The following is an 11,727-nucleotide window of genomic DNA, read 5'->3' as shown; positions in this document are numbered from 1 at the left end:
CATCTTAAATTAAGGTCAAGTTCAAAATTATTTCACACGAAAACTTGATTGCTTGGTGTCGACTGTTCTCGGTTCGTTGCATAATATAGTGTTACTTGTGTTGTCAAAGTTCAGAAAGCTAATATCTGATTGAGACAAACAGAACGAGGTTGAGCAGGAAAATTCAAAACAACACTGACTTTAAAGAAAATGCACATCAGACGTTTTACAGGGACATAAAGGTGGCTAGGAACAACTTCAGCGAGACCACTCATTGAGGGGAAAATGATTTATCCGTAAAATCCGTGACATCCAGCCACGGGACAAACTTTTTAACAGGCCAGAAGGAACTTGCAGTTTAATGTGACAATCATCATTATCATTACTTGTTTTGAAAGATAAGTACTTTAAATGTAAAATCAACAGTTTCCACGAAATCCGTGCAATCCAACCAAAATACAGTTTTCTTAACGGGCCGTGAAACAAACAAACAAACAACCAGGAAGAATGCATACATGTCATTTTGGGGAAATGAGAGTTCGGCTACCAAAAAATTCAATCCCCAAGTCAACTCATAGGGGAGAGCTTTGTTTATAATGTGTGGCCTAAAGATAAGTTTCTCATAAAGAACTATGGAACAACAAACGGGAATTTATAAAAGTGTTTAATTTGAGGTTTCAAATTGCCTTTCAGCGACTTGTTCAATTGATCTCATTACCCTGGTGGATTCATGACAAACAATGAAAGGAGTGCACCAAAAATATTCTCTTTTGGGCATCTGAAATACGCAAAGAGTCATTTGAGTAACAAGTGTAATGTTCGTAGATTGCGTTCCATGACACCGTTTGAAAGAGAAGCAATTGGTAATCTAAGTCTATTGAAGCATCCCATGCGCAAGTTCAAAATCATTTCGCACAACGTAGCATATTAGTATTCTTCATACGTAAATCGGAAAGCAGTTTTTATGAATTGGTGCGAAGAGTGTTCATTGTTCTCCTCAATTGGAGGAATTGGTGTTGATTGCGTTGTTCGGGAAACTTGTTAACGGGTGTGGCGTTTGTAGATTGCATTCCATGGCACATTGCTTGCACTGTATTCCGTTTGAAAGAGTAGCACTTGGTAATCTTATCTTGTAATCTCAAGCATCTTAAATTAAGGTCAAGTTCAAAATTATTTCACACGAAAACTTGATTGCTTGGTGTCGACTGTTCTCGGTTCGTTGCATAATATAGTGTTACTTGTGTTGTCAAAGTTCAGAAAGCTAATATCTGATTGAGACAAACAGAACGAGGTTGAGCAGGAAAATTCAAAACAACACTGACTTTAAAGAAAATGCACATCAGACGTTTTACAGGGACATAAAGGTGGCTAGGAACAACTTCAGCGAGACCACTCATTGAGGGGAAAATGATTTATCCGTAAAATCCGTGACATCCAGCCACGGGACAAACTTTTTAACAGGCCAGAAGGAACTTGCAGTTTAATGTGACAATCATCATTATCATTACTTGTTTTGAAAGATAAGTACTTTAAATGTAAAATCAACAGTTTCCACGAAATCCGTGCAATCCAACCAAAATACAGTTTTCTTAACGGGCCGTGAAACAAACAAACAAACAACCAGGAAGAATGCATACATGTCATTTTGGGGAAATGAGAGTTCGGCTACCAAAAAATTTAATCCCGAAGTCACTCATAGGGGAGAGCTTTGTTTATAATGTGTGGCCTAAAGATAAGTTTCTCATAAAGAACTATGGAACTTCAACTTCTCGCAAACTGAAAGAGAAGTACTGGACATGTCAAATCAACAGTTTCCGTGAAATCCGTGAAATCCAGCCAAAATACAGTTTTTTTGACTGGCCATGAACTTCCAGTTTGATTAGGCAGTCGACGGACTAATCTTTTTCTAGGACACGGTGGATTTTACGGATTTGACGGAAATGTCTGATAGATAAATGTAATACATCTCTTTTTATCTGTAAGTATCTCTTATAGAAAGAAATATATATTAATATTTTTTAATATCACTGTAAGATACTTGCAGTTTGAAAGAGAAGAACTAAATTTAAATGAAAATCAACAGTTTCCGTGAAATCCGTGAAATCCAGCCAAAATACAGTTTTCTTGACTGGCCATGAACTTCCAGTTTGATTAGGCAGTCGACGGACTAATCTTTTTCTAGGACACGGTGGATTTTACGGATTTGACGGAAATGTCTGATAGATAAATGTAATACATCTCTTTTTATCTGTAAGTATCTCTTATAGAAAGAAATATATATTAATATTTTTTAATATCAATGTAAGATACTTGCAGTTTGAAAGAGAAGAACTAAATTTAAATGAAAATCAACAGTTTCCGTGAAATCCGTGAAATCCAGCCAAAATACAGTTTTCTTGACTGGCCATGAACTTCCAGTTTGATTAGGCAGTCGACGGACTAATCTTTTTCTAGGACACGGTGGATTTTACGGATTTGACGGAAATGTCTGATAGATAAATGTAATACATCTCTTTTTATCTGTAAGTATCTCTTATAGAAAGAAATATATATTAATATCTTTTAATATCAATGTAAAATACTTGCAGTTTGAAAGAGAAGAACTTAATTTAAATGAGAATCAACAGTTTTCTGTCATTTTTTCTTGACTGGCCGTGAACCTCCAGTTTGCGGACCAGGCAGTCGACAGGCAAATCTTTTTTCAGAACACGGTGGATTTTACGGATTTCACGGATTTCCTATAGAGAACTGACTAACAGGAGGTAGTATGACGTTTGCAATTGTATTGCAAGCATACTTACTACTGCAACCCCTTTCGAAAGTGTTTTTCATGTGTACTAATTATCGACGTGGACCGAAATAAAAAGGGAACGAAGAAATACGGGAAACGATCTCTCTCTCTCTCTCTCTCTCTCTCTCTCTCTCTCTCTCTCTCTCTCTCTCTCTCTCTCTCTCTCTCTTCAGTTACGTATAGATCACTGTCACTTGTAAATTGATTTCTTTAAAAGTTACCCTATATTTTCTGTCATACCCATCTCATAATGCAGCCTGAGGACACCTGACCCGACAAAATGTCAAATAATGAAGACTTAGACCAATAAGGATATAACAAGTCTTCATTATTGGACAGTTTGTCGGGTGGCCTCATCCTGCAATAATTGGGGTGTACAGATGAAGACCAGAATGATTTTACTCATTTCTTGCCTTATATGCCAGGTTTGTGCTTCCCCTTTCTTCACATAACTCTAGCTTTTATTCGGCCTTAATGCGAGATCTCAACCTGTAATACATGATTTCGCCTAGTAACACAAGATCTCGACTTTTAACAAGAGACTTCCACTTATAAATAAAGGCTTCTTAAAACACTTTGAAGTAAAAAGTAACTGTAAAAAAAAAAGTGAAGACAAAAATTTTAAGGTTACGGAACAGGTTTGTGGGTGCGTTGCGGAAAACCATCCTCATGTGCGCGTAATTTTACGAATGGGCCTAAACCTCTACATTATTTTAAAGCTTACAGAACCAAGAATGTCGTGGAAATGTTTTTAACTGGTGAAATTGAATATAAAATGTATTGCGATCAGTAAATGCAAAAATGAAACGATTTTTATAAATGCGGCAAACTCGCGTCGGATTTTGGCCTTACGACGTAAACAATGACTGCATAACAATATAGCAGATGTTTGCCTTCAAAACCTTAAGCTTGTCGGGGTTAAGCTTATTTGTTTTTCGTTTTAAAGACATAAATCCTAACGCTAAGTCAATCCAAGAAATTTATGTCGCTGAACTTTGAATTATAATAACTTTTTTTTTTTTGAAAGCAGATCTAACGATTACCCGATGGTTTGCCGCAACGCACCCGCGAAACTGTTCCGTAACCTTAACATAACAAAGAAGTAAAAGTATATAAAGTATGAAAATGTAAAAGAAGGGTGTTAAAAAACATGCAAGAATAACATAATTAAAAATATTAAAAACTTTTGCACGAATTGAGTCTGACTGTACATTAAGACTTGGTCTCAGCACATTCTTATGTGCCCAATGATCTTAACAAGAATTTTACCATCTTAAAAAAGTGAAAGAACAAGTTTAAATTTCTCATTTATGAAATGTTTTTGAATAATGAACTGAGACCAAGTCTCAATATAAAGTCACATTCAATTCGTGCAAAAGGTTTTAATCATTTCTAATTACGTTATTCTTGCATGGTTTTTAACACCTTTTTTTACATTTTCATACTTTATATACTTCTACTCCTTTGTTTTATATTTATTTATACCTATGCTAAAAATTTTATCTTCACTTGGGACAACTGAAAAATCCTGTCATGGACCTACTATTTGGACAAAGGTCATGTGAGAATCACTTTGTTTGCCCATTTTTATGAATATTACAGAAATCATAAAATTTTTTTTAGAAGTTTATATGGTTTTGGGGAGCGCAGCCCCAAATTAGAGACGTCTGTATGGATTTTTAACTAATAGTATGTTTTAAAGTCCGTAATTTGGTCTCTTTTCGACCTAAAAGCATCAAACTTTGACAGATGGCCAGTCTCAATGTTATCTTTCATGTGATTGTGTCAATTTATCGATTGGTTTAAATTTGAAACTCGCCCCAGTTTCCTGGGCAATTCCGGAATGGCCTATAACTTCCACAAAAGGACAAATAAACTCCAGCCTTCCTAGTTTCCGAAAAAAAAACTCAGGGAAAACGCGAATGCGTGTGTTTCACCAAAACTATCTGAAAACTATTATTCTCGAAATGTTCTTGAATAAAGTTTCAAAGTTAACCGGCTTTCAAGGTCGATTCTCTCAGGCATCTTCGACTATGAGGCAATGCCAGTCGATTGGCCTTTCAAGGAGCGCTTTCCGTTTAAAAGGTAAAGCCTGTGGGAATTTTCACCAAATGGAACAGTAGAAATTTTCGACAATCAGAAGGCAACCTATCATTGGTCAAAAAATTGGATAAAAGTTCTCACTTAATGCAGAGCAGGGTTCTTCCATCATGAAGCCAATGGTTCAACGACAAACCGGTCATTTCTATGAAAACGAGGAAAGAGGAATACGTCCATGTGAAGTCATTCGTTTTTTCCCAAAAAATTAGAAAAAGCATTTGTTGGCCGGAACGACTGGTTTTTCAATTCAAAGGAAAACACCAAGAATTCCAGATTTGACTTTGACTTTCACGCGACGAACTAGGCCCTTCCTGTCAGGAACTACGTCCAATACTCTTCCTAGTGCGAATTGCGATCGAAGTATTCAGTAGCCACGAGCACTACATCACCAATGACTATATTTATTCCCGGACACAGCCATTTTTGTCTGCTTTTGAAGAAGAGGCAAATACTCTTTCGACCATCTTTTCTAGAAGATAACTGCTAGATATTGAACTTGTTTCCATGCTAGTCGTGATATAAGACTTTCTTTACGGAAAAGCCCAGGTTGCATTAGAGACAGTACGAAGCATAAGCAGATGGTTTAGCTTAAGATGTTCTGGATCTTGTGAATCACTGGACGTTTGTGATCGGACGGCCAACCATGATGCTCTCCCGACTATAAACCGTCTTGAGGCCGACAGAAACAAGTCGGTGTCCAGCTGTGTGTGACTTCCGATACGCACAGCTCTAATGGAAAGACAGGTGGAAATCACACGATATCATTTCCTTCCGTCCACGCCGTACTTGAAAGTAACCAAAGTAATCAAAGTCGACTGAAGTAAATCGGCAATCATATGCTCAAAAACAGTACTTTAACGACGCCGGCAATTCACGCTATTTGACATTACTCTCTTGACTGTTGAGCCGGCCTGCGGTGACAATCCAGAAATGTTCACGTAGAAGAATTGGCACTTATTCTTCGCCAGAGTGCCCAGAGATCTGGTGATAGTGTTCAATTATCAGGTGGTAGACGTGATGATTCTTCGGCAGAAATTCCTGGTGCTTGGAATCAAATAGACTTGATGTAAGACTTATTTTCACACCAGCACACGAAAGGCCATGGATCATAACTGGATTCAAGATAATGTTGCTTGACGCACTTTAAAATGTCTTATTCCACCACTTTCATTTCCTCGACGGGGTTTTGCTGTTTCAAAGTGGTTAAGGTGGATTTCATCGGCTTGTTGGCTTTGATAGTGTTTAAAATACTTATGAATGAAGGGGTAGTTTCTAAAGAAACTAAAGAAATTACCAAAGAAAACTAAAGAAATTACCAAACGCACCAACGAATTTTCTATTAAGCAAGATGTTGAAAAATTCCTTCGCCGCATTCAGTTAAAAGCCTTTTTTTCACGACAAAGAGGATGATTCGGACACTTCTAATAAAGATATTTTTGAAACACTTCTAGTTCGCAAATCCAAATGGACTCCCCCAGAGGGACATTTTGCCTCTTTAGATTTTTTCACCAAAAAATGCCGTCACGACATTCACAAACTTAAATTCAATCGCAACACTAAATTTTCCAACCTTTCCTCGGAAGAGTGGGCGGCGCTTAAAAATCTTAGTAAACGCAACGACATAGTTGTCAAATCGGCCGACAAAGGCGGCGCGGTAGTTGTTTGGCGGTCCGACCTTTACCAAAAAGAAGCTTTGCGGCAACTTTCGGATACCTCGTTTTATGCCAAAATCCCTAAAGATCTCACTTCCAAAAATCAAAAACTTGTCAAAGACACCATTCAAAATCTTATAGTTAATCAAGAATTACCGGACACTGCCACTAATCTCATCATCAACACCCCTAGAACTTCGTGCATTTACTTCTTGCCTAAAATTCACAAACCCAACAACCCAGGTCGACCTATCGTTTCTGCCTGTAGTTGCCCCACCGAACTCATCTCTAGCTACTTAGACAGGATTATGACACCTATCGTCAAATCTTTGCCATCATACATTAAAGACAGTACACACGCACTACAAATTTTCCGCGATTTCAATTTCGCCGGCAACTATTACAAACAAATTAATGGTGTAGCGATTGGCACAAGAATGGGACCTAGCTATGCCAATCTTTTTGTAGGGTATGTTGAACACCAATTTGTTAATCAGTACAACGGCCCCAAACCTGAACTCTACGGCCGCTACATCGACGACTGCATCGGCGCTATTTCATCCAGCAGAGAAGAACTCGATCAATTTATAACCTCCGTCAACTCTTTTCATCCGGCTCTTAAATATACCTGGGAAACTTCGGAAACTTCATTGGCTTTCCTAGATATCAACGTTTCTATTAGAGGCAACGTGCTGTGTACTAGTGTGCACTACAAACCTACTGATTCACACAGTTATTTGTTGTATTCATCGTCACATCCATCACATGTCAAGAACTCCATTCCTTATTCTCAATTGCTTAGACTTCGACGTCTATGTAGTGATGACTCCGATTTTTCCAGCAAATCAGAGGAGATGTGCCAGTTCTTCGAAAAACGTGGCTATCCTGTCTCTGTGGTCAAAGCGGGCCATCATCGCGCCCAACAATTTGATCGACAGTCGTCACTACAAACGTCACAGAAAGATAAGAATGACAGAATTCCATTCACCCTCACTTTCCATCCTCATAATCACGCAGTCAAAAGCATCTAAAGGCTATCTGCGGCCTTTCCCTACATCTAGGTACGACGGAAAGCCGCAAGAATCTGGAACAAAAATTCATCTTTCAAATCGGCACCCTTAATCCTCACGGTATTAACGAACGGTTTTCATTTAACTAATATATTCCTACTTTTCACGTTGCCATGTTACCACCAATAGCGAAGCTCCTACTCTACTATAAAAACTACACGTAACCCATAATCCCTCGATTCGCTCTGACGAAGGGCTAACGCTCGAAACGTCAGCTTTTAGAATCTCTGTACGGTGGTCAATTTACATTATCAACTCCGTTGATAAACCAAATTTTTTAAAATACTTAGACGATAACGAAGAAACCAAGACACAAACTTCTTCGGGTGATACCACGAGAACGTCCTCTGGAAATTCTCGACCAAAGGACAAAAGGGCTGTGCCACCAACGTCGCAATGACTATAGCACTCATTTCAACTTCTGGGTCCTTATCCGGAATGCTGACCAGCCGTTTTGATCTACGTGGTCAAAATTCTTTCGGCATCGAGAGAAAATCCGGTCCCTTTATCCAGAGTAGTTATATGGGCTACTTCAGATCCATTTTGACAAGTAGTCATCAAATGACGCCATGAATCAAAAAGAGAAAAGAAGGGGCGTGCATAAATTAAGGGCAAGTTGGAGCATGACGCAACGCGGTGTAACCCAAAGAGTCACCTGTAACAACACGTGCATCCCATAAATTAGGGTTAGGCTAATTGATGCAAATCACGTACGTACAAGAGGGTTTTTAGCTGGAGAAGGGGGCGTGCAAAAACTAGGGGCAAGTTTGAACACGTAACCCTAGCTGCAAAACACGTGCAAATTTCGGTGTATGAAAATTTATTAGGCGCGCGCGTGTGTGGCGCATAAAATAGTACTGTGTGTGCATCATTTTGGCGGTATGTGGTGGTTGGAGAAAGAGAGCTCTGTCCGGCACAGCAATGAAACAGTAAAGATCAATTGAGTAGCTCAATAAATTCATAATATGGGAACAAGAAACCAATCACAAACAGACAAGAAGACCTCACCACAAACCAATCAGAAACAGCCAAAATGACCTCATCGAAAACCAATGAAAACACGACAACATGAAAGTTTTAGCGGATAAACGTTCGAAATATTCCAAACTAAACGAGCCCTGTCTTTTTTTGCAATGTTTTAAGCCGGCTACGCTTCTTTGACTGTCACATAAGCGCTATTGTTTTCCATCCAAAGCGATAATTCTTTACAAGGGTTTACGATTTTATTTGCATAACGTTCGATTCGTTTTCAATCAAGCATAGCATACACTACTAAACTTTTGTGAGAAAAGGGGCAGCAATGGTTCTAAAATTTCGAATCACTACGGACCATTTTAAACGAGAGTTAATCTAGTTCAAAGTTTTCTTAATTTGGATTTCGAGAACGCTCCGTATGAAAGAACACGTGAATTGCAAACCTCCAGCTCGGATCTTTCGACTTTGTAAAATGTTCCGTCTTCCGTTAGCAGGACTTCTGGTCTTTATGTTCCACAGACGTAACGTCGAGGACTTTGAGCAAGCTCCGTTTTTTTCTCCGCTGGCAACATAGGCACCTTTTCGGAGTCTAGTGCGCCAGCTCAGTCACCGTACTGTACCATCTTACACACCCAAAGCTCTATTTCTGTTTGGCTTTAAGGTTGTTTTGTATATAACGACCCTACACAAATCCATGATTGGTTTTTTTGTTTTTAGTCAAGTTGGAGTCAACTTTTTCTGTGATGCAGATAAGCAAAGAAACAGACCGTGCATTTCAAATATGGTTTATTGAATTAAACAAAACCATCTTATTACAGGCTGATCGTTTCGGCGCAAATTACTTTACATAACATTTAACTAATATTCCTGCAGCTATGGATGCCCTTAGCAGATAAGAACGTGTTTGCTATATTTGCGTGAAATAGTTCTCTATCGAGTTATAGAAGCACGAGTGAAGGTTTGGGAGAACAAGAAAACAACACACATGAGATGATCCGGTCCATCATATTTTCAGGCTGTTTATTCTGTTTATTTTATTTTAACTTCATTTTGTTTCAATAGGATTTCTTTCATGGCGCTGAAGGAGGCCTTAACTGTAAGTTAAATAATCCACTAAAGTTTAACGTCTTTTTTTGTTTGATGATATAAAACAACAAGAAACTTAATGTTATTCAGAGGTCACTTCAATTTTCGAAATATTTATTGGTATCCCTCCCATTTCAGCACACCATCTATATCTGATATTTTAGGAGGCCTGTGTGCTCCAGTTACTACAGTTGAATATCTCTTTTTTGACTTTCATGTCGAATGCCAGGATTTATTTGAATGCCGGTAGTTTTACATTCTTGGTCAATTTCTAAAGTTGACGATGGGTATGCCATGATTCCTTCTGCTCCTTTTTTTTCTACCCCTTTTGTACATTTGATATCCCAGTGATATGAGTTTGTAGAAGTTTAAAGAAGAGTCGATTTTTGCCGCCTGCAATAATATGATCACCTGACATTTTAATCACTACTTAATAATCTTAATTCGTCGGACTTGTTCTGCCTACCGTTGATGTTCAGATGAAACCTACATGATCTGGATTGTTCGACTTTTCTACAAGATCGCGTTCATCAAACTGTACAAAGCCCGTAATCAATACCAAAGCTTAACTAGTCGTGTTCCATAAATAATCAATGGATGCGAGGAAAATATTCCGTGCAACACCATCCATGGTTGGGCTTTTTTGGAGCAGACAAAGCTCTCAAGAAATCATTCCGCCACACCTAATCTGAAACGGCACATGACATTCCATACTTCTGTCACCTCGACAATTACGAAGAATTTATTCTCTAGCAAACCTGGCAAATATGTAGAGTGTTTCCTCGAGCATTGCTTTCTCGATGTTGTAACCTGGATGTTGATTCAAAATTCAGATAAAGAGATATTCTTGTTACAAAATGATCCTTCAAGCGAAAAGTAAAACCAATATGACGGTTATGTTTGTAGCGGGATGCTATTAAATAAACTTTCCTCTGTGTTTGTAACATCTCTAAAACAAACGGTGCCCCTTGTTACAAGAGCTGCGTTGCTTCGAATTCAATTAACAATGCGTGCTGCAAAATAAGAAGTAGAGGCACAACGCGCGTGACGGAGGAACAACTAGACAAAAGCCGACAACCATTTTGCTCTAATCTCCGCAATTCGCACACCAAAAATAAATTGAGAATATTGGTTTAATGGTCGGTAAGCGATTCAACATACATTCAAATACTGAGAAGACTGAAAAGCTGTTGCCGGTAAAATCCATTCTCAGGTTGAATCCGTTTTTACTTAGGTTAAATTGGTGATCCTCATAGGTACGCACTCAGATAAATTGAAGAAACTTTTTTTGGAGCCTAAATTAAGCCTAGAGAAAAATTAGGGTCAGGTTAGGATTAGTTTTGATTATTATATAAAAATTAGGAATATCAATTGACTCATCATACCAAAGTAAATAATAAAAGAACTGTTTGGAGCATGTTCGTCATTGTAGTGTAGTGGTGATGACACAGGATTATATATCTGTAGGGTGCGAGACTGAATGGATTACTGTATGAATACAGAAACCGATAATATTATGCGAAACATTATTTTAAAAGAAGATGTGTTGAGACGTGTTGAAGATAGAGCTTGAGGGAAGGTATAGGTATTTTCAGTCCTTTTTGGGGGTTGATTGTTGCCTTAAAATTATTGAGGTAGAGTGCATATTCATCCTAGATAAAATGAGGATCACCAATTTAACCAAAGTAAAAACGGATTCAACCTGAGTACGGATTTTACCGACAACACAGCAACATCATACATTACGTTTTATGCATCGCTAACAACGCAATTCCGGAGAGGTGCCAGGGAGGCCAGAAAAAAAACCCCTCGTGGGAGGAAATCTGGACTGGGGCCAAGGCACGTTCTCTTCAGCCCAAGCGAAAGAAGAAAGACAATTAAATATTCAAACAATGAGAGACTTGAAGAACCAAGAAGTGTATTAGTCAGTTTTTAATCAAAGCCGAGAAATGTATTTTAACAAATATTGTTATATAGCTGAGTTTTTCCCCCAGCAGCGGGCGCTCTCATTGGTTACTTCGAGGTCACACGACATCTAACAATAAAACTGTTTCCCGCCAAAAGTTTCTGAGCG

The sequence above is a fragment of the Montipora capricornis genome, chromosome 10, assembly GCF_036669925.1.
Source record: "Montipora capricornis isolate CH-2021 chromosome 10, ASM3666992v2, whole genome shotgun sequence".
NCBI lineage: Eukaryota > Metazoa > Cnidaria > Anthozoa > Scleractinia > Acroporidae > Montipora > Montipora capricornis.
Note: the sequence above shows the minus strand (reverse complement) of the source record.